We start from the raw sequence: 27,489 nt of genomic DNA on the forward strand, positions 1-27,489 counted from the left end.
TAATAAGATAAGCCTTGGGGATGTAATGTACATCATAGTGACTGTAGTAAATAATACTGTGTATTATTGTATATTAATTTTATTATTTTTTATTAGAAATATGTATTATTAGCCCCAGGGTTACAGGTCTGTGAATTGTCAGGCTTACACACTTCCCAGCACTCACCGTAGTACATACCTTCCCCAATGTCCACAACCCCACGACCCTCTCCATACACCCCTCCCTCCAGCAACCCTCAGTTTGTTTTGTGAGATTAAGAGTCTCTTATGGTTTGTCTCCCTCCCAATCCAATATTTTTTTTTAAGATTTAATTTATTTATTGGACAGACAGAAATCACAAGTAGGCAGAGAGGCAGGCAGAGAGAGAGGAGGAAGCAGGATCCCCGTTGAGCAGAGAGCCCGATGTGGCCTCGATTCCAGGACCCTGTGATCATGACCTGAGCGGAAGGCAGAGGCTTTAACCCACTGAGCCACCCAGGTGCCCCCTCCGAATCCAATCTTGTTTCATTTTTCCTTCCCTACCCCCACACCCCCCACTTTGCCTCTCAAATTCCTCATATCAGGGAGATTGTATGATAATTGTCTTTCTCTGATTATTTCACTCAGCATACCTTCTAGTTCTATCCACGTCATTGCACATGGCAAGATTTCATTTCTTTTGATGGCTGCATAGTATAATATATATATATATATATATATATATATATATATATTTTTTTTTTTTTTTAAGATTTTATTTATTTATTTGACAGAGATCACAAGTAGGAAGAGAGGCAGGCAGAGAGAGAGGAGGAAACAGGCTCCCTGCTGAGGAGAGAACCTGATGTGGGGCTCGATCCAAGGTCCCTGGAATCATGACCTGAGCCGAAGGCAGAGGCCTTAACTCACTGAGCTACCCAGGTGCCGTATATTATTATATATTTAAAGTTGCTAAAGCTTAATAGTTCTTAGCACAAGAAAAAAATGTGTATGTTTGGTGATGGATGTCAACTAGTCTTAGGGTGATCATTTCACAACAGATAAAAATATGGAATTTTTATGTTGTACGCCTGAAACTAACATGTGTCCATTATATGTCAGTTTCTTTAAAAAGTAATTGATATTTTATTTTTTTAAAAATTATTTATTTATTAGACAGAGATCACAAGTAGGCAGAGAGGCAGGCAGAGAGAGAGACAGGGAAGCAGGCTCCCTGCTGAGCAGAAAGCCCAATGTGGGCTTGAACCCATAACCACTGAACCAGCCAGGCACCCCAAAAGTAATTTATATTTTAAAGAGAAAGAATATGGCACCTGGGTGGCTCAGTCAGTTAAGCGTCTGCCTTCGGTTGAGATCTTGATTTCAGGGTCTTGGAATGAACCCTGGCATCAGGCTCCCAGCTCAGCAGAGAGCTGGCTTCTCCCTCTGCCCCTCCTCCCACTTGTTCTCTCTGTCTCTCTCTCTCAAATAAATAAAATCTAAAAAAAAAAAAAAAGTAAAGAGACCAAAACAAAGTCTGGAAGGATGTGAATCGCTGTGTTAAAATTAAGAAGAAAAAGCTGTTTCTATTTTGAGAAGAGCCTCTTTGAAATGTATAATTAAAAGAAATAAAATGCCTTTAGAGTTAGGCAACAGGAGAGAATGGTCTTGGTGAGGGGCCCCCTTTCCCATAATCTTAGGAAGTGAGCAGACCCCCTGATGTCCTGTGTGTGTTCCCCTGCAGTAATACGGCCTCTTATTCTTTCTCTGATCTTATTTTTCTATGTAAAATGTGGTATCAGTGCAATCATTTTTTCTTTCTGGTTTGATTTTCAGGAAGATTTCAACGTCGGTCACTTTGTGTCTGACTGTAGGAAGCGTGTCCAGCTGGAGGAACTAAGAGGAGATCTGGAACTCTACTATAAACTTCTTAAAATAGCCATGGTCGAGCTCATCAACAAGGATTATGCAGATTTTGTCAACCTTTCCACAAACTTGGTAAACCTGAAATTCACAAGTCCTACACACACACACACACACACACACACACTTTCTCTCTCCTTCATATTTATTAAAAGGGCAGAGTTTTTAGAAACCTTTCAGTTGATTACCCCACCAACCCCACCAGAAACTTGAAGAAATTACCAATTTCATTAATAAAAGAACTAAACTTTTTGGAATACATTTTTTTGTTTTAGTTTTTATTCATTTAAGGTTGCTCTAGTTTGATTATGTTTCAAATTCATTAGTCAACAGTGAAAAGTAAAGGATAATAATACCCAAGGGGTTGTTTTATTAGTTGCTAAGTGATTACCCTGAAGTCTTCCTTGATTTAGACTAATTTGTAGGAGCAAATGTCCACCACTCTTACAATGTTTAATTTACTCCCAGGTATATCTGTTAGCCAGAGCTAGGTTGAGGGAACATTGGCCAATATTGATATTTAAAAAGTTTGGTTTTATAAAAATATAAGAATGATTTGCAGTGAGCTTATCAATTGTTTGTAAAAGCCGTTTAGAAATGTTGAATTTTGTTCCTTGGCAGAAAAGTCTCCTTGTTGATGCTTCATTTTGTTTTAAATCTGTTTGTCCAGAGAAGCACAGAAAGTTGCAGCTCCGTGGGAATTTCAAGAAGCATTAAAATTAATGATGCACATTTGCTTTTGGGAAATATACCACTAAGATAAATATCCCAATAGGATTAAAAACCTAGAAAATTTTACTTCTGTTTAATTTCTATTTTTCTCAAGGCTTATAATAATGTTTAAGAGAGACGTAGCCCGTCAGACTTTCACATCAGCTGGCTGAGTATCATCAATTACAGACAGAGAACTGTTCACCTTCTGTGAAAATTTTTCACATTCATTTAAAATGTCATCTAAAGGCAAATTGTTCTTAAGGAAACTTTCGTTTCTCGTGACTTCCCTTATTTTTATAGTTTCATGTATTTCAACAGATTTTTTTCATATTCTATGAACAACATTAATGGCCAAATAACACTTCTGTTGTTTAGCTAGTTATGTAGCAAAATACGGTTGTGCCAAAAAAAACAAGTTAAATCTGGTACTGCTTTGATCGTTAAATAGATACGTCACTATTACTCCTTATCGTGATGTGTTTGTGCCAACCTGGTTTTGCCTTTAGGTTGGCATGGACAAAGCCCTCAATCAACTTTCTGTGCCTTTGGGACAGTTACGAGAAGTTCTGGTAAGTCCCCAATTAATGAAAACAGTCTGCTGTGACGCCTGTTGTCCTCGTCGGCTTTTCTCTAAGAATTCTTTTCATCTGTTAGTTTGGTGGTACTGGTGGTTGTATTTTAACGGTTCATGATTATAATATTCACCTTCAGAAGAGTTGTAAATGATTTTGTTTTTGCATATGCTAAAAACCTAAAAAAACATGTTCGATTTGAAGAAGACATATTCTCAGAGTAGACAACCTTAAAATGTCAGGGGAGAGGAAGCATATTTCCAAATTCAACTTATTAATGCCACTTTGGTCATATGTAAGTGGTTTCTAACTTACGAATGACTTGTATTTTAACAGTTTGTAATCTTGTAAATATCCCCCCCCACCCCACGTAATCTACGTGTGGTTAGGTTCCTGGGCTGATCTACAAAAACTGTGTAATCCCTAATGGAACTGAAGGATAATATAAATAAAATGTAATACTTAATAAATGTTACATTTGCATGTTCTCTCAGAAAAATCTCTGTTGTGGGAATGGGACTCCCCACCTCTAAGCCATTGGGAATAGGAACTCCACCTGGGTGAACAGTGGAGGGGCAGTTGTGGCATCACTTCTTACAGAAAACTGTGCTGCCCTGTCTCCCCTCCCGCCCCCCCCCCCGTCTGTGTCTGGTGCCCTGACTTACGGCCTCTGTCCATTCTGATGCCCTGTCGTAAACTTGTCATAAACGACACCATCCTTCCTTGTGTGTCTCCTCTAGCTTGAGTGGCCTCTTGCGTCCCTCCCCTAAGACAGTGCCTGCATCCTAGAGAGAATATAAGGAGAACATAATTTAAGTGAAGACACAGTACATGGTTAGAACCAAGAAAAATGCGGAGTAATGGAAATATCAGTGCTGAGAAGCCTAAGGGAGGGGCAGGCAGGAAAGAGTTCGTGAAACAGGTAAAAATCTTGAGTTGTGCCTTGAGGTAGCCAATACTTTCCATGGTTTATGTCTCATTTGAATTTTACAAAATCTTGTTAAAGATACTTTTCCTTGGAATGGAAGGGATTTTCATGGTCCGCTGTTGGATTCCACACCAGCCGCTGTGGGGCTCTCCCACTGCCTCCTTGGTGTGCCTCTTCCTCCCGGGGCCTCATAGTGGTGTTGTTTCCCAAGCCTAGCCTTCCTTTGGCCTCCCACTCTTCTCTCGAACCCCCTTCCTGGAGGCAGATTTGCTCTACTCACACAGGCTCCCGTCCCGCCTCACCCCCTGCCATCACCGTATCCCCTCCCTTTTCCATGGCCTGTTTTTATGGCCACTTTGGTCCTGCTCAGCCACAGGCCTGACCTGCCTTTCTGGTCCCAACTCTGAAGCTGTTCTGTGAGATTCTCAGACCACTGAGGGATACGACTATATCTGTCTTCATTGCATCCCTGTAGGCTGCCACAATACTGACGTCCAGGAGGTGTTTCATAATGTTGATGGAGTGAATTAATTCACCTTCCTGTGGAATTTTTGTGATATGCCTACTTGATTCTAGTTGTTTCTGTTAACCTTTGTTTTGGCCCTAATTCCTAATTATCTCTTTATTCATTAGCTTCTGGACATGTTTCTCTACCTCTGTGCTCTGCCTTTTTCTGGTCTTCTGTTCTTCATTCTTGATTCCTGGTATTTCCATACCCACATTTCATCATCCTGCATCAGTGCTTTGACATTCTTTCGTTCTCCAAAATATGCAGAATCTAAAGACTTCATCTCAGTGAAGTTGGCCCTCCATTCCTATTTCTGCTTCTCTCCAGAAGGAAGCCTGCAGTGCACATGGCTGTGTGCCTGTCTGACCCTGCCCCTGAGTGTGTGTGCACTTACATCTGCTCCCCATCCCCTCCCCACCTCGGCAGCTGTGTACACATGGCTTTCAGAGTCCGATTCGAGCCCCGTCGCATTTCCAGACTCTCCTGTACTTTGCTTCATATTATCTGTTCTCCATTCTAAGCCCCCTCATCCCCATAACTTTCACTGTATATGTCATTCTTCTTCTGGCCATGCGACCCTGCCTTCGTGTCATTATGCCCCCAGGTCATGAGTCCCCTCAACAGTAACTGTGTCTGGTATATCATGTTTTTTTTTTCTTGTCAATATCTGCATAGTACTGGTGCACAGGTATTAATTTCTGTGGAATTGAATGAGATGTAGGAAATTGATAATGTGACAAAACAATGTCTGTAATACATTTTCTTTATTATTCTTTTAAAGAGTCTCAGGTCATCAGTCAGTGAAGGAATTCGGGCAGTAGATGAACGAATGTGTAAACAAGAGGACATAAGGAAGAAAAAGGTACCCTCCAGTAGATTTCTTATGCTGCATGCCAGTTGAAGCCCTCTCCTCTTGTCTCCGCGAACTTGTCAGCACTATTCAGCTTTTTTTCTTTTTTTTTTTAAATTTAGCTTTTTTTCAAAGCTCTCACGCATGTGCATTTTATGCATTATGTCACGTTATCTACCTGAAATAAGAAGACAGAATTTCAGAGGTACCCACACGATCTCAAGATCACCCACTTTTTCCAGAACAAGAAACAGTGATAACTGTTGTCGGTGCAGCGCTTGACAGTTAACGACTGTATAAATTGTCAGCGGCCCTGTAAAGAAAATAGGCCTATATTAGAGACTAGGGGAGAAGTGGGCTTTCCAAAGCAAACTCAGGATTCTGCCATAGGTTTGCTGTTATTTTCTGATCCTGTGTTCTTTATGTTCTGGTGTTCACTTTAATTTTTTCAATTCCCAGTAGTTAGCATGCGGTGTTGGCTTAGTTTCAGGTGTGTGAGACAGGCAACGGCTCTGTACATCTGAGGGCTCACCCCGGGAGTGTGCCCCTTAGTGCTATCTCCAGTTCCAAGTGTCCCCGATATCATTCATGATCATAACGATGTAGGGGCACAGCGGGCATTGGGAGTCTGGGCTTCTGACTCTCGCCTGCTGCTCTGTACAATGTTTTCTATGTGTATTATTAGCATATTTGTTAAAATCTCAGTGGGGAGAAGCCTGTTTGAGGGACCTTCTGTTTAATTCGCCTCTGGATCTCCTCACAGCTTTTGTCCAAAGAATGCTTGTCGTGCGCTTCCAGACAAAACAGTAAGCTTTGTGAGAGCAGGGTGTATTTCTTGCTTTATTTTCTCGTGCCCCCCCCACCCCCCGTCGGAATGAATATTGAGCTCCCAGGGGTGTTCATTATTATTATTATTTATTGAATGGATGACTTTGTATTTTTTTGTTCTTTAAGGATGAGAGTTTTCATAATGTCCCTCAACCTCTTTGATAATATTTGTAGTGTAAAAGGTCTTTAATGATTTGGTGCTTGGGCATATAGGTATATGCACATGTAAACTGAGAGGGCCAGTACAATCGGAAGCCAAAGTTAAAACATGAATAAAGGGCCATAAGAAAACAAATGGAGGGGCGCCTGGTGGCTCAGTTGGTTAAACGTCCGACTCTTGATTTTGGCTCAGGTCATGATCTCAGGATCATGAGATTGAGCCCCGCATTGAGCTCTGTGCTCAGCAGGATGTCTGCTCGAGATTCTCTCTCTCCCTCTGCCCCTCCCCTGCATGCGCACATGCAGTCTCTCTCTCTCTCAAATAAACAAATCTTTTTTAAAAAAATAGGAAAGAAATGCCCATAGAAAGATTCAGGATGGGGAAAAAAAGAAATAAGAGTATAGAATATGAGAAAGCAAAGTCTAGGGTTTTTTTTTTTTTCCTCTATAAACTTGCAATAGAATATGGAAGTATGCTTATTCTAGAACTAAGATTTGCATTCTTGAGAATTCTGTGTTTCATAGAAATATTCAAAATATAGCATGCCCTATATATTTGAAGTTAACTTTTGGTCTTATATTTTCCTGCATTTAGCATGGGAAATAAAGATGATTAAGAGTAAAGATGGTGACGTTTTTTGTTTGCTTAATTTTTATTTTTATAGATGTGTGTGTTGAGGCTTATACAAGTTATTTGATCAGTTGAAAAGATTGAAAAAATCTTAAATTCACAAAGTTCGAAAGAAACCTCTGCACTAGAAGCAAGCAGGTAAGCATTTTTTTTTTTAACTAAGTAGCACATAAATTAATACTTCACATCCAATCTAATTAGGCGGGGACAGCTTAGTTAGAATTCATTTCTGAACAAGAAGAAAATCCAGGTTTGTGGCTAGAATGTAGCTCCAGGAGAGTGGAGAGCATGAAATGGTGAAATCTATAACACGTTCCTATAAACCCTTTGGTTATAGACCACAGTTCCAACACGTCATTATGCTTGCAGTGTAAAAGTATATTTGGAATCACCTTCCCTGAGGACTAGCAAAGTCCTGTTGATCTTTAAGGCATACCTACCATTCATCTTGGTTTTTCTCCATCTCATTTTTTTTCCTAGACATGCCCAGAGTATTACCATTGATGTATTTTGCACCAGCATTATATTATTATGAAACAGTATAGGACATATCCAGTTGAAATTTACAAACAGGAAAGAAAAAACTTATGAAATAGGAAAAAGATGATGGCTCTCTTTGTTATACTGTGATTGTCTTGTTCCCTTCCTGGTGTGAATTTTCAATCAGCCAGGGTAGATGAGTGACTCAGAAAATGAGTAGTTAGGTCCTGTCAGCACTGTGAGACGCACAGTGGTGCAGTGGGTGTAGCCGGGGCTGGTCCTACACATACCAGCTGGGCTGCCTGCGTCAAGGTCGCCTGGTGCCCTGAGTGCTCTGTTGTGTGACGCTAACAGTCCCTCCCCTTGCAGGCGGAGTTAGGTTTCTAAATTTTAGGAATTAAGGTTTTAGATTTGGAAGGAACTTGAGAGACCATATGCTCCACATGTCTCATGATGGAGATTAAGAACGGACACATCCCAAAGGAAGCGATTCTCTGGTCCTAGGTCTCTGTCCCCTTTCACATCAAGGCATTCAACTAAGTGGTCAGCCTCCACTGTGCTTGTGTCTCTAGCCCGTTGCACTCGTGCTTCTGCCCCATTCGTCCACACTTAGCAGACAGTCTGCACGCGGCCCTTCTGCAGCCCGTGTGTCTCCAGCGGCTCTGCTTCACTGCGGCCCTTGGCAGCGCCTGCAGCCCCTCCAGCCCCTCCAGCCATGTCCACGTTCGGCCCCTGGAGAGCTGGCCCTCCAGTGTTCTTCCTGTCTTTGCTGTTGCTGCTGTGCTCCTCGGATAGAAACACCTCAGTGAGCTCTGTGTCTACAATCCTGTCCCTTTGCAACACTGTCCTTGATAAACAGACATTGTGCGCTTTCTTGCTCAGAATTACCTTGGAGGACTTTTTTCTCCAGAAGAGCAGCTCTGAGCTCTAGAGTCAGGAAAGCCAGAGCAGCGTCAGCGCACAGTAAATCCATCATGCTCTGCCAGGCCCAGAAATGCCGAAAAAAGGATAAATAGGAAATGCGCATGGGATCAGTCAGTAGAGGTTGGGATTAGGCTTCGGCACTGTTCCTGCCAAGCGCTTGCCTTCCCTCCACACCAGTTCTGATGCTCTGGGACGGGGCACACCATGGCAGGTCTCCAGAGATTTTGGGTTTTCTTACAGTGTGTTTCCTCACTACCTGACTGCCCATCCTCAGATGTGGGATGCCTCATAGAGCCCAGCAGGGGCTTTGGGGCCTTTGTTGTGTTTTTTTTTTCTTTCACTGTTCGACTTCCTTTTGAATGGGGTTAATGCTTTCTAATGTGGGGGGCAAGAGGGAAGTGTATCCAGTCCACTTGATGGCAGATGCACTGTGAGTGATTTCTCACCAGCTCCCGGAGCACCGAGCTTGCTCTTTCTGCCGTTGGGTAAATTTAAACTTGGAGTCCACTGCTCTGAGCAATTTCCCAGGTTGCTGCTAGGCGGTCAGTTTTAGCTGATTGAGGAGACAGCAGTAGTTGGTACTGGGGAGGTACTTGGGAGGGAGAATGAGGCAGGCAGAGAAGATGAGGGGGCTTCGGGTATGAACGGTAGGACAGGGCAAGAGAGAGGAGGTGGTTAGAGAATGGGAGAAGAAGGGCACGAATGGGAGAGCCCGAGGAACATGGAGGAATCATGCAGTTGTACCCACACTGACCTAAAATAGCTCCATCCCCTTGCCTGGGCCCTGTGGCCCGGGCCAGGCTGCGTCGGTGGCTTCTACGACCTCCCCGCTCCTCACCCCTTGCACTGGGGCCTGCTGCACAGACAGTTTGTCATGAAAATTGATGGCGTTCAGGTGCAGGTGCCTGAGCGCTGTAAGGCATGGGGGGCGGTGGGGGTAGCAGGTTTTAACTTTGGGAATTACATTTCTCTAATTATCTCTACTAGCCCTCTCTGGACTAGACAGATTTTGGAGAGAATTGCCACAGAATTTAACCAGTTACACTTTCATGCTGTTCAGAGCAAAGGCATGCCTCTTCTGGACAAAGTAAGACCAGCAAGTGTTGGTTTCGATTTTCAATTTGCTGTTTGCGAATTTCCTGGATGATTTTGGTTTGACCTAGCATTGCCCCTGATAATTGCTGCTCTACAGGATTTTGAAGCTAGCTTTGAATTTTTTTTTTTTTTAGTGTCTCCTGCTTGGGACCCTGCTTCCATTATGTCACACTAGATAGATTTTGTGTAAAGACACAAGCGTAGTCTCCAAACTATGCAAGTAAAATTAATTCTGAATTTCATGTAACTTGACACATCATATGATGTAGTCAGAGTTCATTTATCCAAAGCCCTTGACTGGGTTTAAATGCACGTTTGTCAGATTTACTCCGTAGCTTAAGAGGCAAATAACTTTTTGTCATTCCGTAATTGTCTAAACTTCACTTTGATGAAGCCGACTTACTTTCAAAGAAATCATAGGGAGGGGACGCCTCAGTGGCTCAGTCAGTTAAGCCACTGCCTCTGGCTTAGGTCATGATCCCAGGGTCCTGGGATCGAGTCCCACCTTGGGCTCCTTGCTTGGCAGGAAGCCTGCTTCTCTTTCTGCCTGTGTCTCCTTGTGTGCTTGTGCTCTCTCTTGACAAATAAATAAATAAAAACCTTTAAAAAAAAAGAAAGAAAGCAATCATGGGGAGAAGAGATTCATTGTTATTCTCTAGGAAATGTTGGGATTTTAATCTTACATATATTCTGGTAGAATTAGAGGCTTGCTTTATATATATAACACATATGTATATAAATTATACACATATATTTGAGCTTTTAGAAACTGTGGTGCCTGGACCTTCTTTCCTGGTCTCTCTGTTCTTGCAGCGTATAGCCCACATTACGGCCATGCTGCAGCAGTCCCTGGGAGGCCTGCTGCTGGAAGAGCTTCAGACTTCCAATGTGGACATCATACGGCACTGCCTCCAGACTTACGCTACAATTGACAAGACACGGGATGCAGAGGCGTTAGTCGGTCAAGTACTGGTGAAACCGTACATGGATGAGGTTTGTGCTCCCATGCACCTCATTCCACAAACACAGAGCATCTAATCTGGCTTCGTTTCTTGACTGGGTGCGAGAGAGCTCAGGGCTCTTCCTTGAAGATGCTCTTAGTTCCTGCTCTTCTGGTTGTAAGAAAAGGTTGGTCCCGCTTGGTGCCCATCAGCATGGCAGGAATCAGGCATGTGCTCTGGTCTCTTACAGTGATGCCATAACTCAGGGATCATCTTAATTTAGTAGGGGTGAGGGACTTGCCTAGGAAGAAGGTACAGATCAGAACATTTTCAGGTCAATTTCCATTTCCATAAGTTATACGTTAATGAAGTTGCCGAAAAGCATGACCCCACCAAGGTGCCCATGCCCACTGGAGGAGCTGGAAGACAGCTCTGTGCGCAGGGAAAGTCTGTGAAGGGAAGCGTCTTCGCAGAATTGATGTGGCCTAAGTCTTGAAGACCATGGGGGGGGGGGGGCGCCTGGGTGGCTCAGTGGGTTAAGCCGCTGCCTTCGGCTCAGGTCATGATCTCAGGGTCCTGGGATCAAGTCCCGCATCGGGCTCTCTGCTCAGCAGGGAGCCTGCTTCTCTCTCTCTCTCTCTGCCTTCCTCTCCGACTACTTGTGATTTCTCTCTGTCAAATAAATAAATAAAATCTTAAAAAAAAAAAAAAAGAAGAAGACCATGGGGGAGTTTGCCAGGCTAGGAAGGTGGGAGGGAGGGAATATTCAAAGATAAAGGGCTTTGAAGAGCGAGTTAGTGGGGTAGTACCTTAAGTCCAGAACTTGGTTACCCAGTGTTCTTGACCTTTAAGGATACAGTTAAATACAGGGAGTCAGTGTATCCTGCCTCTGAGCGGCCGGAGTATGGGCTGCACCATGTGAGGCCGCCAGCAATCAGCAGCTTCCAACTTAGAGAGCGTCAGTTTCATCTAGTTCAAGCTGACAGAAGTCATGAAGCCAGTCTCAGCGTTTGAGGGCTTTCTTCCAGTCACCTGCCAGTGCGAGTGTTCTTTCTGTCTGGTAAGTATAAAGCTACCCACGATGACTTCAGGATGAAAGGCTTCCAGTTTTAAAACGAGACAGTATCCCAGTGATAGAAGTGAAATTGAAGGATTAATTTCAGTAATCTTCTCAGCTTCATTAAGACTACTAAAAGTAAATGATCTGTCAGTTCTTTGTATGTATCCTATTATAGTTCATAGCTCTCTCTGTGGGGGTGAAAAAGATCACGTTATTCTTTGTCACTAAATGAAAATATTTTAGTTATTTAATTTATGCCCTTTTCATTGAACTGAATCTAATATGCTAAATTAGGGAAGTACTTTACGTTTCCGTGTCATTAAATGAACTGTGGCCACGTTTGTATTTTAAGTTTGTATGCTTGTCATTCACCTCCTGCAACTCAGCCTCACCAAAAAAAATTAAATACTAAAGCAAAATAAGATGTGTTTTCTTCCATCACTTTCCATCTCAGCCCTTTCCCTGTTCTGGAGACGGTAGAGGATAAGGCCAGGGTGAAGATGGTACAGAGCTGTTGTCTGCAGATACAGTATTTCGCTTTTAAGCTCAGAAGGGAAGCAGATGAGTGTGTGTGATGTTTTAGCTTCAGGCCAGTCTCTGTCCCTCAGCCTCTGTGTCCCCCAGGGTTGGAGCAGTATTCCCAAATCCCGGGACCTAGATTTTCATGCCATTGTTACTTACCTCCTATTTAGAAAGCATACTGAGTGGGGAGGAGGAAGGACGAAGTGCATTTTTAAGGTTTACACGATTCTTTTCTCTGTAGTGTATAGTTCATACTTCTCTTTTAGGTGCTTTAAAAACAAACAAAAACACAAACAAACAAACAAACAAATAAATAAAAATAAAACGCTCTTCCTTCTGCTAGGTGATTGTAGAGCAGATCGTTGAGTCTCATCCAGACGGCCTGAAGATCATGTATGCTAATAAGCTCCTGGAGTTCGTTCCTCACCACTGCCACCTTCTTCGAGAGGTCACAAGAGGAGCCATCTCAAGGTGACATAAAATGCTGTGTATGCACCTGAGCTCAGTTTAGTGACCACCTGTCACCTCCTCATGTGCCGCTGATCCCTGGCTGTCCTGTCTGACCTGGGAACGTGGGAACGTGTGCTCTTCCCTATTTGTTACCAGTGCTGTGAGGCAGGTGTCACTTGCCTGGGTTTACAGGGAAGGGAATAAAGAGTGGGGACGAATCTCAACGGTGGCATTTGTGTGACTCCAGAGCCTCTGCTTTTCTCTTGTCTATACTGTCTCCTTAACCAGGCTCAAAATCAAAATTGGTTTCCTTCCATTATTGTGATGTCATCATAGGTCTAGAAATACCAATTCATTTTAATTCAACACGTTTTATACTGATGGCAATTAAAGTCATGAACGGTTTTCCCTCCCTCTCTTATTTCATTTCCATGGCTTTCCAGTTCTGTTTCATGAATATCCCATTACCTTCCACCATCTCCGTCATCCCAGTCCAGACCTTTGTTGCCTTTTGTTCGAGGGTAGTGGGCTCTCCCCACCTGGTCCCCCAGCTCCACCTGTCCCTCTTCATTGCAGCCCTCAGGTGTCCCACCTGCCCAGAGCTCTTCAGCCTTCCTGAGTCGCTCGTGGCTTCTCATCGCCCACAGAAGAGCATCCAGTCTTCCTGGCGTAACCTGTGACCATTGGTGCTTGAGTCCTAGTGGTTCTCCGCTGTAGAACTTTCTACTGTGGAACTTTCCCCCATACCACTATGGTTCCTGGCCAGACAGGAGCACTTGACCTTCCCTAACACACCTGGTACAGAAGATCCCTGACTTCACCTTCGTTCAGTTTATGGTTTTTTGACTTTTTATAATAGTGCAGAAGTGATATGCATTTAGTTTGGATCTTTTCCCAGGCTGGCGATCTACAGTAGGGTCCTCTTTTGTAATGCTGGGCAGGGACAGCGAGCACAGCCCCCAGGCAAACCACGTGATCACGAGGGTCAGCAACCAACACACTTGAACCGTCCTGTTCTGGCTTTCAGTGCAGTGTTCAGTAAGTTACATGAGATACCAGACACTTTATTGTGAAATAGGCTTTGTGTTAGAGGATTTTGCCCAACTGTGCAATACTGTAAGTGTTCTCAAGACATTTAAGTTTGGCGGGGCTAAGCTCTGATGTTCAGTCGCTTAGGTGCTTTCCATGCATTTTCAACTAAAGAGATTTCCAGCTGAACAATGGGTTTATTAGAAGCCGAGGCCGTCATAAGCCGAGGAACATCTGTCTATACTGTGCGCCTCTGTGTTTTCCTTCATTGCTTCCTGTCTCTTATTCCTTTGTCTTTCTGTTGATCTGTCACTCCACATGAAGCTCCAGTCAAATACAACTTCTTTTTTTTTTAGGTTATTTATTTATTTACTTATTAGAGAAAGCATAAGCAGAGGGGGAGGCAAAGAGTGAAGCAGGCTCCCCACTGAGCAGGGAGCCCGATGTGGGACTCAATCCCAGGACCCTGAGATCATGACCTGAGCCACCCAGGCGCCCCCAGGCTATGGTTATTTCAAGAAAAAGTCCTATTTGTGAATTCTTCATCTAGTGAAGATGAATTAAAATCAGAAAGTCAACTCTGCCACCTTTAAAAACCCAGGAACAGAAAAAAATTCCACGAGCAGGTATAACCCTATCCACAATAAATCACTTTCAATCCAGTCCTGAAAACTAATACAGAGTAGGAAGAAAGCATTACAGAAAAATTTTGTTTTCATTAATCAAGCTGGAAAATAACGGGCCTTACATGAATGCCCTTTAGGAAGACAGTTCTTATAGTTTTATGTTGATGGAAACTCACATTACATTCGAAATGCATGTTAAAACCATGACTGTAGATTAACTACCACTTTCAGTCGTCAGAAGATGAAAAATGGTCAAGAGTCACCCAAACTGAATCCTGGTTCCTCCTGGAAAATGTGTTCCTAAATATTTTCCCCCTGAACTACTGTGCTCTTTCTGTATCTTACACAGCAGACACTGCGATGCACAAGCACATCCAGAAGGCCTTTGAGGGCTGACAGCCTGCTGGAACAATGAGGAATTCACCTGGGTTTCTGCCTTTCTGCCGGGCCCAGAAAGTTCTGGGTAACCCAGGTGACGTGTCATGAGAATACATGTGTAGCTCACACCATATGTATTATCTCCTCAGGGTAGACACCAAAATCCATGTTCGTATATGAAAATCCGAGATGCGTACAGAAATCAAGAGTGATTCTGTCATCTTGAAAGAAAAACACACTGTTGCGCTGCCACATGCCTCGTTTCTTCTTGAGTGACTGCAGGAAGTAGCGATTGCAGTCAGAAATCTCAGAAAGAAAAATTAGAGTAAGGGCAACACCTGAAGTTTATTCCTGAAAATACTTGGAGAACGACTGTGACCAATAAACCAGGGCTTAGTTCATGAGACTATGTCAATGAGCTTATACCATCCCATGTCCTGGTCAAACCCTCATGTCTGGGAGATTGAGGGACGTCTTCATCTTCCAGAGCTACTCTTAGGGAAAAAGGTGGAGACCATACTGACTGAGTCCCTACTTCAGCAGGAGAGCCAAAAACACCTTGCCCCTCCATAATCCCAAATGAAAATAAACATCTTGGGACGCCTGGGTGGTTTAAGCTTCTGCCTTTGGCTGGGATCAAGCCCCACGTCGGGCTCTTTGCTCAGCAGGGAGCCCACTTCCCTCCTTCTCTCTCTGCCTGCCTCTCTGCCTACTTGTGATCTCTGTCTGTCAAATAAATAAAATAAATAAAATCTTTAAAAAAGAAATGAAAAGAAACATCTCATTTTACTAGTGTGCAGCAGTGACTATGCAGGAGAAATTATTATTATTTTATTATTAGATGATATATTATTATTATTATTGTACTCAATTGTTAACCTTTTGAATTCGGACACCTAAAATTTTTAATAAAATATGAAGGCCTTTTTTTTATAAGATTTTATTTATTTGAAAGACAGAGATCACAAGGAGGCAGAGAGGCAGGCAGAGAGGGGGAAGCAGGCTCCCCACTGAACAGAGAATCTGATGCAGGACTTGATCCCAGGACCCTGGGATCATGACCTGGGCTGAAGGCAAGAGGCTTTAGCCCACTGAGCCACCCAGGCGCCCCATGAAGGCTTTTTTGTTGTTTTTTTTTTTTTTTAAAGATTTTACCTATTTATTTGACAGAGAGATCACAAGTAGGCAGAGAGGCAGGCAGAGAGAGAGAGAGAGGAGGAAGCAGGCTCCCCACTGAGCAGAGAGCCCGACATGGGACTTGATCCCAGGACCCTGAGATCATGACCTGAGCCGAAGGCAGCGGCTTAACCCACTGAGCCACCCAGGCGCCCCATGAAGGCTTTTTTTAAAGAACAAAAACTTCAGACTATATCTTTATCCTATCAGTTCCCACTACAACTGGCTTCTGTCTTGGCCAACATTTAGCCATTCAGATAAAGTCCGTATTTAGTGCTTCGTGTGTATGCATGTGTAAAATAAGTGGACAGTCATAAATCTTTAAGATTGTGTATAATAACTGTGAAATAAGGATTCTTGATACACAAGGCCTCGTCTGGGGAAAACAGCTGGAGAACAGTATGCAGTTTTCAAATGACGAAGGGGAAATATGCATTCGGTTATGAAAAAGGGAAGGAGAACAAGACCAAATATTAATAAAAGGGAAAAAAGCTTTTTCTGCCATCTTTCCGTGCCGCAGTAACAGTGTGAACAAATGTCCCACAGATGCCCTCAAGAACATTAACACTGCTGAAAGGAGGGGCGAAGGCCAGGTTCTTAGGAGGCCCTGCACCAAAGTCATCGTCCCGTTTCCTCACTGTGATGACGAAGCATGAGTACATTGGCAAATTTGAAATTATTGATGACCACAGAGCTGGGAAAACTGCTGTGTACCTCACGGGCAAGTTAAACAAGTGTGGCATGACCAGCCCTAGACTTGTATAACTGAAAGATCTAGAAAAGTGGCAGAATATTTCCATCCCCTCAGTTTGGTTTCACTGCATGGAAAAATTCTTCTGGCATCATGCACCATGAAGAAGGAAGAATCCAGGCAGGAGGGAAAATCCTGGGATTCCTTTTTCCTAGAAATATAATATACATGGCACGTGAAATGCCTCGATGGGAAAAAAAAAAAAAGGAAAATAAATTACAGTCAACTAATGTTTGACAAGGGTGCCAAACAATTCAATGGGGGTAAGAACAGTATTTTACTCCCAAGCAGCCACATGCAAATAATGAAACAGGTGTCCTGCCTCACACCATACAGAGAAAATAACCCAAAATGCATCAAAGACATAAATGTAAGCATTAAAATGATAAAGTTCGGGATGCCTGGGTAGCTCAGTTGGTTGGACGGCTGCCTTCTGCTCAGGTCATGATCCCGGAGTTTCCGGATTGAGTCCTGCATCAGGCTCCAAGCTCCACAGGGAGTCTGCTTCTCCCTCTGACCTTCTCCTCGCTCATGCTCTCTCTCATTGTCTCTTTCTCAAATAAATAAAATCTTTTAAAAAATAAAAATAAAGTAAAATGATAAAGTTTTCAGAAGAAAACACAAAGGTAAATGTTAGTGGTCTTGAATCTAACAACGGCTCCTCGGCTAAACACCAAAGTACAAGCAACTTAAAAAAAATAATAAACAAATAAATGGGACTCAACCAAAATATCCCAGTTTTGTGCTTCCAAGGACCCCATTGACAAAGTCAAAAGACAAGCCACTAAATGGGAGAAAATATTTGCAGGTCATATATAAGGAACATGCATTCAGACTGTGTGAAGAATTCTTACAACTCAAATAAAAAGACAACCAAGTTAAGAAATGAGCAAAGAGGGGCGCCTGGGTGGCTCAGCGGGTTAAGCTGCTGCCTTCCGCTCAGGTCTTGAACTCGGAGTCCTGGGATCGAGCCCCGTTCTTTCTGCTCAGCAGGGAGCCTGCTTCTTCCTCTCTCTCTGCCTGCCTCTCTGCCTGCTTGTGATCTCTCTCAATAAATCTCTCTCAAATAAATCAATAAAATCTCTTAAAAAATGAGCAAAGAACTTGAATATACATTTCTCTAATATTCAAATGTATACATTAATATATAAATGTATATATAAATATATTTTACATGATCATATATTTATATAAACATATTTATGTAAGTATATTTACATTCTTAAATATGTATTTAAATATAAATAAAATATGAAATATATAATATATATTTAAAGATACATATAAGGTATATATAAAATATATGGGACAATAAGCACGTGAAAATATGCTCAACATCACTAATCATTCGGGAAATGCAAATCAAAACCATGGTGAGATACCACCTCCCACCCACGTGGATGGCTACTATCAAAAACCCCAAAAGCAGGTGTTGGAAGGATGTGAAGAGCTGGAACCTGGAAATTGCTGGTGGGCTTGGAAAATGGCGCAGCCACATTAGAAATGGTTTAGTAGCTCCTCAAAATGCAGAACACAGAGTTGCCATATGACACACCAATATCACTCCTGTGTATAGAGCCAAGAAAAAAACTATGCCCACACAAAAACTTGTGCATGAAGGTTTAGGGTTTATTCGTAATAGTGAAAAGGTGAGAACAACCCTGATGTTCATCAACTGATGAAGAGATAAATAAAATGTGATCCATCCAGCCTGTGGAATATTATTCAGCCTTGAAAAGGAATAGAATTTTGATATGTGCCACGACACAGAGGAGCCTTGAAAACATTCTGCTGATTGAGAGAAGTCAGTCACAGAATACCACGTATTGCATAATTTGATTTATATGGAATTTCCAGAATAGCTAAATCTACAGAGACCGAAAGTAGATTAGCGGTTGCCTAAGACTGGTGGTGATGGCTAAAGTTGTCTTTTGAGGATGATGAAAATGTGTAGGTAGTTCAGTATAGTATTGTTAAATATAGTGAAAGCCATTAAATTGTCCACATTAGATGGTGAGTGGTATGGCCTGTGAATTATATCTCAATTAAGCTGTCATCGAAAAATGCAAAGAACTTCTATATTTATCAAGTACAAAAAGAATGAACTTGATTAAAAACATCAAAAATGGGAAAAATAAAAACAAAATAAGATGGGAGGAATAAAATTATGACTGTTTATCATTAATTTAAATGTGTACAGACTGACTTTTTCTATTAAAGCGCCTATCAGGAGGTTACAGATCCACGCTGTTCAAGAAACATACTTAAAATGCAAAAGGGATTGAGAATGTATCAGGTGAGGAGATACCATGCAAAAGAGAAAGCTGGAATGGCAAAATTCATCGCAGACAAGTTGGGTCTAAAGTTATAGGTACTAAGATGAAGAGGGACATTTTTAAAGGCAGAGTTTGGAAAGTAGATGTAAAAGGTATAAGCAGGTATACATCTAACAACATAATACCTGAAGACTCTAAAAATGCAATAACAAGGTAAAATTTTAGCTTTTCAAATGGGAGTATCTACTAGAAGGAGGGAAAAACAAGGACACACAGAAAATAGACATCCTGGGGCGCCTGGGTGGCTCAGTGGGTTAAAGCCTCTGCCTTCGGCTCAGGTCATGATCCCAGGGTCCTAGGATCGAGCCCCACATCGGTCTCTCTGCTCCGCGGGGAGCCTGCTTCCTCCTCTCTCTCACTCTCTGCCTGCCTCTCTGCCTACTTGTGATCTCTGTCTGTCAAATAAATAAATAAAATCTTTAAAAAGAAAAAGAAAATAGACATCCTTATTTCCCTCGGAAAACATTTCTTTCTTACACCTAAGGAAAGCCATATTTGTAAAGATTAATTGCATACTAGGCAACAAAGGAAACCTTTACAAGCCTTCCAAATTAAAGATTTAAAGAACAGTTCTTTGATCACAATCCACTAGAATCAGAATTAGATAACCTGGTAACAAAAAATTGAAACTACATACAAGTTAAGAAATACAGTCTTCAGTCAAAGAAGAAATCATAAGACGACTGAAGAAAATCTTGAAAGCAATGGAAAGGAGACTATTTCATACCAAAACTTACAGAAGACACCAGAAGTTATACTCTAAGGAGACTTTAGGGTCAAATGTCTTCAATTTCAAACACTTTTTTAAATAAAAGAAAGTACTCATTTAAACCCATCAGAAAAGGGCAGCTCAATCCAAAGAAAGGAAGTAGTTATAATAAAGATAAATTTTTAAACTAATAAAAAATATCAGGGGCAAATAAACTCAAAGTTGTTTCTATGAAAGACTAATGAAATAATAATAATTAAAAAAACTTCACATGCCCTATTAAGGATAAGAGAGGGGGAAGATGGGGTGTGGGAGGAGGTGGGGAGAGGGAAGGGGAATGGGGATAGGGGGGTTTCAGGGAGGAGGGGACAGAGAGAGGGAGAGAGTTGCAAAACAGATAAGGATTGGGAACAGAGATATAAAAGCAAATGCATAATATAAAAGAATCACTAAACTGCAAGGCACTTTATACTAATCAATTTGATAACCTAGAAGAAACAATGATTTCCTAGGAAAACAAAATCATCCAAATGATTCAAGAATGGAAAATTAAGAAGATGAGTTCCAAGATCAGACAGGTTTGCAGCTGGATAACTGTCATTCTACTGTTAAATGGCAACAGGCAATTAAACAATAATAAGTCAATTCACTTGATGAAGCTGAGCACAATTTTAATACCCAAACCTGAGAGGGAGGAACGGGGAAGCTATTAACAAACCTGGCTTAGGACAGATTAGTTAACAGAAACTGAACTAATGTTAGCAAATAACAGAAGTCAGGCCTCTATCAAAGGACTATATCCTGAGACCAACTTGGATTCATTCCAGGAAAATAAAGGGAGCTCAAGTCCAGAAAATCAATAAGATTTACCTCATCACTAAATTAACTGTGAAAAACTCTTAAGACCATAGCAATAAATGCATTTGATAAAAAAATAAAGGCACCTGATAAAAGGTGAGCAGCCATTCTTTATAAAAATGAAGATAAAAACAGAAGGACGTTATGCAGGAGGGATTATTAACTGGGAAGCACTAGATCAAGAGGTAGATAAAATGAGCCCATATTTGTTAAACAGTGACAGAGCCCCATGCGTGCGTGGATAGAGGCGAATGAGCTCATGGATGAGCACCAGGCTGTCAACAGGTATTATAGGGACAAAGGCAGCGGTGAGGAGAGGAGAGTCTTAACAACAGGGAAGAAGGTAAAAGGAGGATTGCAGTTAAAAATTGTGCATGATACAAACACATGCAAATAAGACCGGATATTTTCCGGTATATAGTTTTTTAAAACCCTGCACACATTACTGGAACTACCAACTCTTGCTTTCAGCTCCGCAGCCCTCGCGTGCTTTCCCAGTACCAGGATGCAGGGGTAGATCCTCCGTTGGTGACATCCTATGTCATTGTACTCCTAAAGGGACAGGTGAAACAGCGCAGGGTCTTGAGGTCAGAACTTAGGCATCGCTGCGCCCACCCCAGCTCCCTGCTCGCCCAGCCCCCACTCTGAAGCGGCGGGCACTTGGAGCTGTTAAGAAGCAGGGATCTGAGCAGTTCTCTGGTTTCCCCTGGAGCCATCTGCATCCATCATATTTCCCACAGCTCTCCCCGAGTGTTGGTGCTGGCTCCCCCCGAGTGTTCCCTTAACTCCAGGCATACCCTTCTTATGACAGCACCTAGTACTCCCCGTCACAGTGCTCTGTCCGTCACATGCATCCATTGATCAACTTTGTGCTGGTTGAGGGCTGGAGCCCCCTCCTGTTAACTTCTCAAGTCTGTTTCTAATGCAGCAGCACCTGGCACTTAAGCACCCTGTCAGTACCTGCCAAATGAATGAAATGTACTCAAAACATAGTATGAAGTCTGCGTTCTGAAACTCCTTTTTGGAGCTGTTTGCTATCATTTTCCCAGGCAATTAAAAAAATTTCCAGCCTTGCTGCCAATAACCTGAAGGGGTAAAGGAATGCTGGCGTGCCCCATGGGACATGTCACTCTGGATGGTCCTTTGGCAGCAGGGACTTTGATAGCGCTCTTCCAAACCCAGCAGGATGGTGGGATGGGTACGTGGCTGAGTGCCTCCTGGGTCTGACCCTGTGTGAAGCCACCCGGTGCCTGCAGCTGCCCTCTGGAAGGTGTTGCTTTTGCGGCAGAGCCAGAGGGCACCAAGCATGTGTCTGTCTCCAAAGTCCTGGGCACCACATCACAATGCCTTCCTGAGAAGCAGAATCAAGGACAGTTGCTGATCTTCATTCCTTCCCACCAAAGGTATCTCATACACCATCTTTGGAAGTTGGAGCCAGGGGGTGCCTGGGTGGCTCAGTCAGTTAAGTGTCTGCCTTCAGCTCAGGTCATGATCCCAGGGTCCTGGGATCGAGTCCCACACATTTGCCTCCCTGCTCAGCGGGGAGCCTGCTTCTCCTTCTCCCTCTGCCATTCCCCCCACTTGTGCTTTCTGGCTCTCTGTGTGTCAAATAAGCGAATAAAATTTTTTTTTAAAAGTTTGGGCCATACTCTTTAGCCATTCTACTTTCCCTGGGGTAATTTGCCACCTCCCTGAATTTACCTGAATCTTTCCCAAAATCTACTTATCTTCCAGCCTTCTTGACCATAATGAGTCTATAAATTTTCAATAGACAGTGTGAACTTACACTTGCTAATATTTGCATAACATGCACCTCTTTCGATCTCAAAGAAAAGCTTTGCACCGCAATGGTCTCTAATCTCCAAATAGGTTCTGTTCCTGGATCCCACTGGAATTCTATGCGCCTGTCCCCTAAGATCCCATAAATTGTGGTCCAGTTTCGCAGCCAGCCAAGGAAAGCACATGGGAAATCTTGCTGAAGTATGAGTAAGAGCCAACGAAAGGGAACATATTTATCTGCCTCGAATGCTGGGACCTGAGGAAAGCAAGTTTCATTACAGACAAATCAGGAAGGAGGTGCAGATTGCTTTTTATGTCACTCTGGAGTGGAGGTCTGCCATTGATCATTAAGGCCATTTCCTGCAATGCACTCACCAAAGTGATACTCACTTCGGAGTGGACAAAACTTAGGAAATGGCCAAGGGGAGCTCTGCTTACACTTTACACTCTCAGCATTTATTTGTATTATTTTCTTTATAGGGCAGTATAGAGACTTGAGACCACATTGAAAAAGCAAAGCTTGTCATCCTGTGGCCTTGGGTCAAGAATAGAGATAGTGCTGCTCATGTCAGTTTCAACCTCCAGTGGCCAAGGGTTTGATCTGATGCTCTTTCAAGTTTTCACCATAGCCTTTCTCAAGCTCAATGGCCAATAATCCCACAGGAGGAGATTTTAGGGCCCTCTCAAACTTCTGTTTTGCTATCTCTCCCCAGCCTGCTTCCTCTGCAAAAGTCACCACTTTGCCTGTGCATCTACCACCTCTTAGAGCCTTTGGAATCAGCCACGAATTGCAGTGCTGATTCCTTCCATGACCACATATTGTTTACAGGAAAACTCTTCTTCGTTATGCCTTGCCAGTCAGAGTGACGGTTTCATCCGCAACCTGGACCAGGCTCGGGAATGTTCTACACATAAATGTGAGCAAATGTCTTCTGTATTGAGAGACATGTACAATCTGTAAATGGAATCTATTGAAAAACCAATACATAGGGTACACTTATGTCCTGACCCAGCTGGAAGGAGGCAATTCATTTCTATCTTTCAGAAAATTGGTGTAACACATTGATTTTCATAACAAAGAAAGCAATTTTGTGTCCTCTACCAAAAGACTGTCATAGTAAGCAATAAATTGCCTCTTTGGGGTGAACAAATTAATAAGATATTTTCTAAATTTCAAAATAACAAAGACAGAACGATGTCTGTAATGCTAAGTGCATCCCCTTAGTTGCAGGGCACTGTGTCATGGACCACCTGAGCAATGGCACATGGCGGCCGGTAGTCTGATTTGTACATCAATTCACCTGGCAACCTGTTAAAAGAAAGTCTTGCACATGACAAGCTTTCAATAAGACACTGACAAGATGGCCAGGAAGCCCCCTTAGCTGGCTTTTTCAGGTGTCCAGACATCTAGTCAACCTACCTCACCAACTCATCACCATGCTTACTGGAGTAAACCCAATCTCTTCCTTCCCCCCTGGAGATGGGAGAAGAGCCACTCACACGTTTGTATGGAATTCTCATTCCCCCTCGCTCTGTCCCCACATGGCGCTGTCCGTGTAATAAATAAACAAATCTTTATGTCACCCGGAAGTTCCTGGGTCAAATTACACAACTCGGACAATTTTGGGTCACTACAGCCTTTTGTTTTTCTCTCCACCTTAAGCCTTCTGGGTGACCAACAACTATCTAAAACTCATGTTGCTGCCATATGCTGTTGTTCTGCTTCATCTTCCCAGTAAAGTTCAGTATTTTTCCCTAAAGTTTGGTTTATCAGTATCTCCAGCGTCTATCTCCAGCTAGGGTCATGATCCCAGGTCCTGGGATCAAGTCCCACTCTGGACTTCCTGCTCTGCGGGAAGCCTGCTTCTGCCTCTGCCTCCCATCTCTTATGAATAAATAAAGAAAATATTTTAAAAAATTTTAAAAAACCATTTCTATCTTCCCACTTTTAAAGATTAATTCTAGGAATTATTGCTATAAATCCAGTGTCCTATCTCTTTCTTAAAAAGTCTTCTCCAGGGCATCTGGGTGTCTCAGTTGATTAAATGTCTGACTCAAAATTTTGGCTCAAGTCATGATCTCAGGGTCATGGGATTGAGCCCTTAGTGAGGCCTCTGTGCTCAATGGGGAGTCTGCTTCTCTCCTTTTCCCTTTGCCCCACCCCCCTACTCACATGTGCACACACGTGTTGTCTCTCTCTCAATAAATAAATAAACAAATCTTTAAAAAGTCTTCTCCAAAGGGAGTTTGACAAATAGTCCAGTAAGGGGCTGGAAGAAAATATTATAAGTTTTATTCATATTTCATGTCATCCATTTAACTGTTTAGCTTTTGCATGTCATTTATAATGTGCATAATAATTTAGTAGAGTAGTAGAGTTTATAATTTATCAAAAATTTGCTTAAATTTGTGCTATGTCCGCAAATATTTTTTGTATGTATGTGTGTATGTATGTATGTATGTATGTATTTATGTATTTATGTATTTATTTATTTTTGTGAAAGAGAGGTGCACAGTATTAAAAGGAGATCACTGCTCCAGGGACCCAGATATTTCCCCAAGTCCTGTTTCCTTCCATTCCCTCTGGGCTTCATTAGACCCCCTTAACACCAATCTTGTCCCTAAAACACGCCCTCTGCAGCACCAAGTTCAAATGCTTAACTCGGGCCATCACTGCAGGCTGTACCGGGATGACCTTAGGGAAAAGGGTGGTGGGTCTCACGGGTTAGCTGTGTCACCTCCATGAACAGTCCTTTGTTCTGAACAGCTAGTGCAGCCCACGTTTGCAATCACAGGCTCTGGCACCAGAGTGGGCATAGATCCCAGCTGGCCCCTCAGTAGCAATATGGCTTTGGGAAAGTTGTGTCATTTCTGGCCCAGACTTAAGGCTCATCCATAACGTGGAGGAGAAGACAGTGTGACCCTCAGTGGGCTGTTGAAAGGATCACGAGATGGTTCGACTCAAGTGCTCCGAGGTACCCAGCACACAGTAGGCCCACAGTAGAACAAAAAGTTGTTCTATTGATCTTATAGTTACTATTACTCATACTAACAAAACTAACTGATCATTTGAGATGATTTTCAAGCGAAGTGTCTTCGCCTGGATTTCTAAGATTAACCTACTTCAAAATGAATTCTGCTCTACTGTGAAAAACGAGCTAACCAGCAGGTTTCTTCTGCATCTTTTCTGAACTTTTTAGGATCCTCTCTAGAGAAAGGTTCTAAAGGAAGGCAAAGTGCAGAAATATTCTTGCTCCAAAGGATGTGTAGGAAATGATTAATTTTGCCAAAAAACAGTGCCTTGAACATAAAAGATGTTTGACGAAGCTCACTGTAGACAGTGTATCCCTCCAGGATTCATAAGTTGAAAACTCAATGTCCAAAGGGACATAACTAGGAGATGGGGTCCTTGGGAGATGTTTAGGTCATGAGGGTGGAGTCCTCATGGGCGAGATTAGTGTCTCCATAAGAGAGACCCCACAGAGATCCCTCGCCTCCTCCACCTTGGAGGTTATAGGGAGAAGATGGTCATCTGTGACCCAGGAAGTGGGCACTTGAACAGACACAGAATCTTCCAGGGTCTTGATCGTAGACTTCCCAGCTTCCAGAACTGAGAGAAATAAGTATGTCTTTAAAGCACCTAGTTTATGGTGCTCTTGTTACATCAGCCCAAACTAAGATAAAGCTTGTCTCTTATACTGAAAAATAACACAAATGTTAACAACAATTTAAAAAAGGAACATTGTGGCCAATGACATGTAATGAACATCATCTCTCCTCTACAGAGACAAGAGCTTAATTAGTTTCGGGCAACTCAGTAGAGTATGATTAAACCAAAGAGCAGCAAGATGTCTAAATGCTCAAGTCCTCTGCCTCCTACTTTTCTGCCAAAACAAAAGAAAAGCCCTAGGCTGGTTTTGGTTACCACCAAGCACAAAACAGTCAAATTCCAAATTAAAAAGCTCTGGGGTTTAATTGTGGATGTATGGAATTACATAGAAGCTCTCTTTGATCATTCCAAAGGATGTTTCCCTCAAAGGTTACAAATACATCTCAGCCTACCAACCATCTCAGGCCTACCACAAAAATTATATATATACACTTTTAGCATTTTAAAATGTGTCTAAATTTTAGTTTTGGATCCAGTTTTGACTATTGTTATGGGCTTAGTTGGATGCCCCCAGATTCCTACGTTGACGTCCTAACACCCAGCATCTCAGAATGTGGCAGTATTCAGAGACAGGATTTTTAAAGAGGTGATAAAGGGAAAACGAGCTCACTGGGGGTGGGCACCAAGCCAACAGGACTGGTGTGCTTACAGGAAGAAGAGATTAGGACACAGACAGTACAGACTGAAGGACAATTGTTTGAAGACAGAGTGGAGAACACAGCTATCTGCAAGCCAAGGAGAGACGTTTGAAGAATTGAACCCTACTGCCACCTTGATCTTGGACTTCCAGCGCCCAGAACCATGAGAAAATAAATTGTATGTTGCCTAAGCCACCCGGCTGTTATTTTGTTTATGACAGCCCATGACTCAGAAATTTGACGACCTCCCCCCCAGACTTTATCCTGAAGTTCTGTTTCAGCTTCAGGGGCTTGTGTAATACTACTGTATCAAGGAGGGAGGCTCCTGCCATTCCCTGCACTGGGTCATTGAGACACTGCACAGCTGTCCCCAGGGCTGGCTACATAATTTACAAGCCCCATGCAAAATGAAGATATAGGACCCTTTGGGCAAAAACAGGGAGGAAGTGTTTGTTAAAGGTACTAAAATAGAAAGCTCATTTCCTCCATCATCTATCTTCTGAAGGGGCATGGCTGCTGTTTTCTATTTGCATTTAATGTCATTCCAAGCAAATAAAAATTTTATAATGTGATTATGGGCATGATTTATGCCATTCATCTTCGCAGGGTGCAATGTCAGTGTTAAATAATTCACGCAGGGATTCCACAGCTGGGGCACACCCACGTGCCCTCTTCTTATCAGAACCGTAGAAATCCTGCACAAGACCAGCTCTGCCATCTTTACCTCACCTGGGGACTCACACCTGTTCCACCAACCCTGCTGCCCTCGGCTTCCTGATGAGTACGGAACTTGACAGGATCAGGAGCCAGGGGCTGCCTTTCTTTCCCTTCCCTCCTAAGTCACCACTTCCAAGGCTTGGCTAACACAGGGAGGTGACATAAGTGAGAAAGGACAAGACAGGGTTCTGGGCTGCTCACAAGAGGCCACCGCCTCCTGCCGGTGCCCAGAGCAAGCTCTGGTCTGTAGGGAAGGCGAGCTCCGGTTGACTCGGTCA

At 42.7% G+C, this 27,489-nt stretch overlaps 2 long non-coding RNA genes across 2 annotated transcripts; both read left to right on the forward strand.

Annotated features, from left to right (window-relative positions):
• Positions 1-784: 784 nt before the first annotated feature.
• On the forward strand, positions 785-2,144 carry LOC309857566. Its single transcript, XR_014307779.1, has 2 exons — positions 785-901; positions 1,796-2,144. It is a non-coding gene; the product is annotated as an uncharacterized lncRNA (long non-coding RNA).
• A 957-nt stretch (positions 2,145-3,101) lies between these two features.
• Positions 3,102-7,660, forward strand: LOC309857567. The gene is made up of 3 exons (XR_014307780.1): positions 3,102-3,165; positions 5,386-5,466; positions 7,107-7,660. It is a non-coding gene; the product is annotated as an uncharacterized lncRNA (long non-coding RNA).
• The last annotated feature ends 19,829 nt before the right edge of the window (positions 7,661-27,489 follow it).

Source organism: Mustela nivalis (genome assembly GCF_964662115.1).
Source record: "Mustela nivalis genome assembly, contig: HAP1_SCAFFOLD_915, whole genome shotgun sequence".
Taxonomy (NCBI): Eukaryota; Metazoa; Chordata; class Mammalia; order Carnivora; family Mustelidae; genus Mustela; species Mustela nivalis.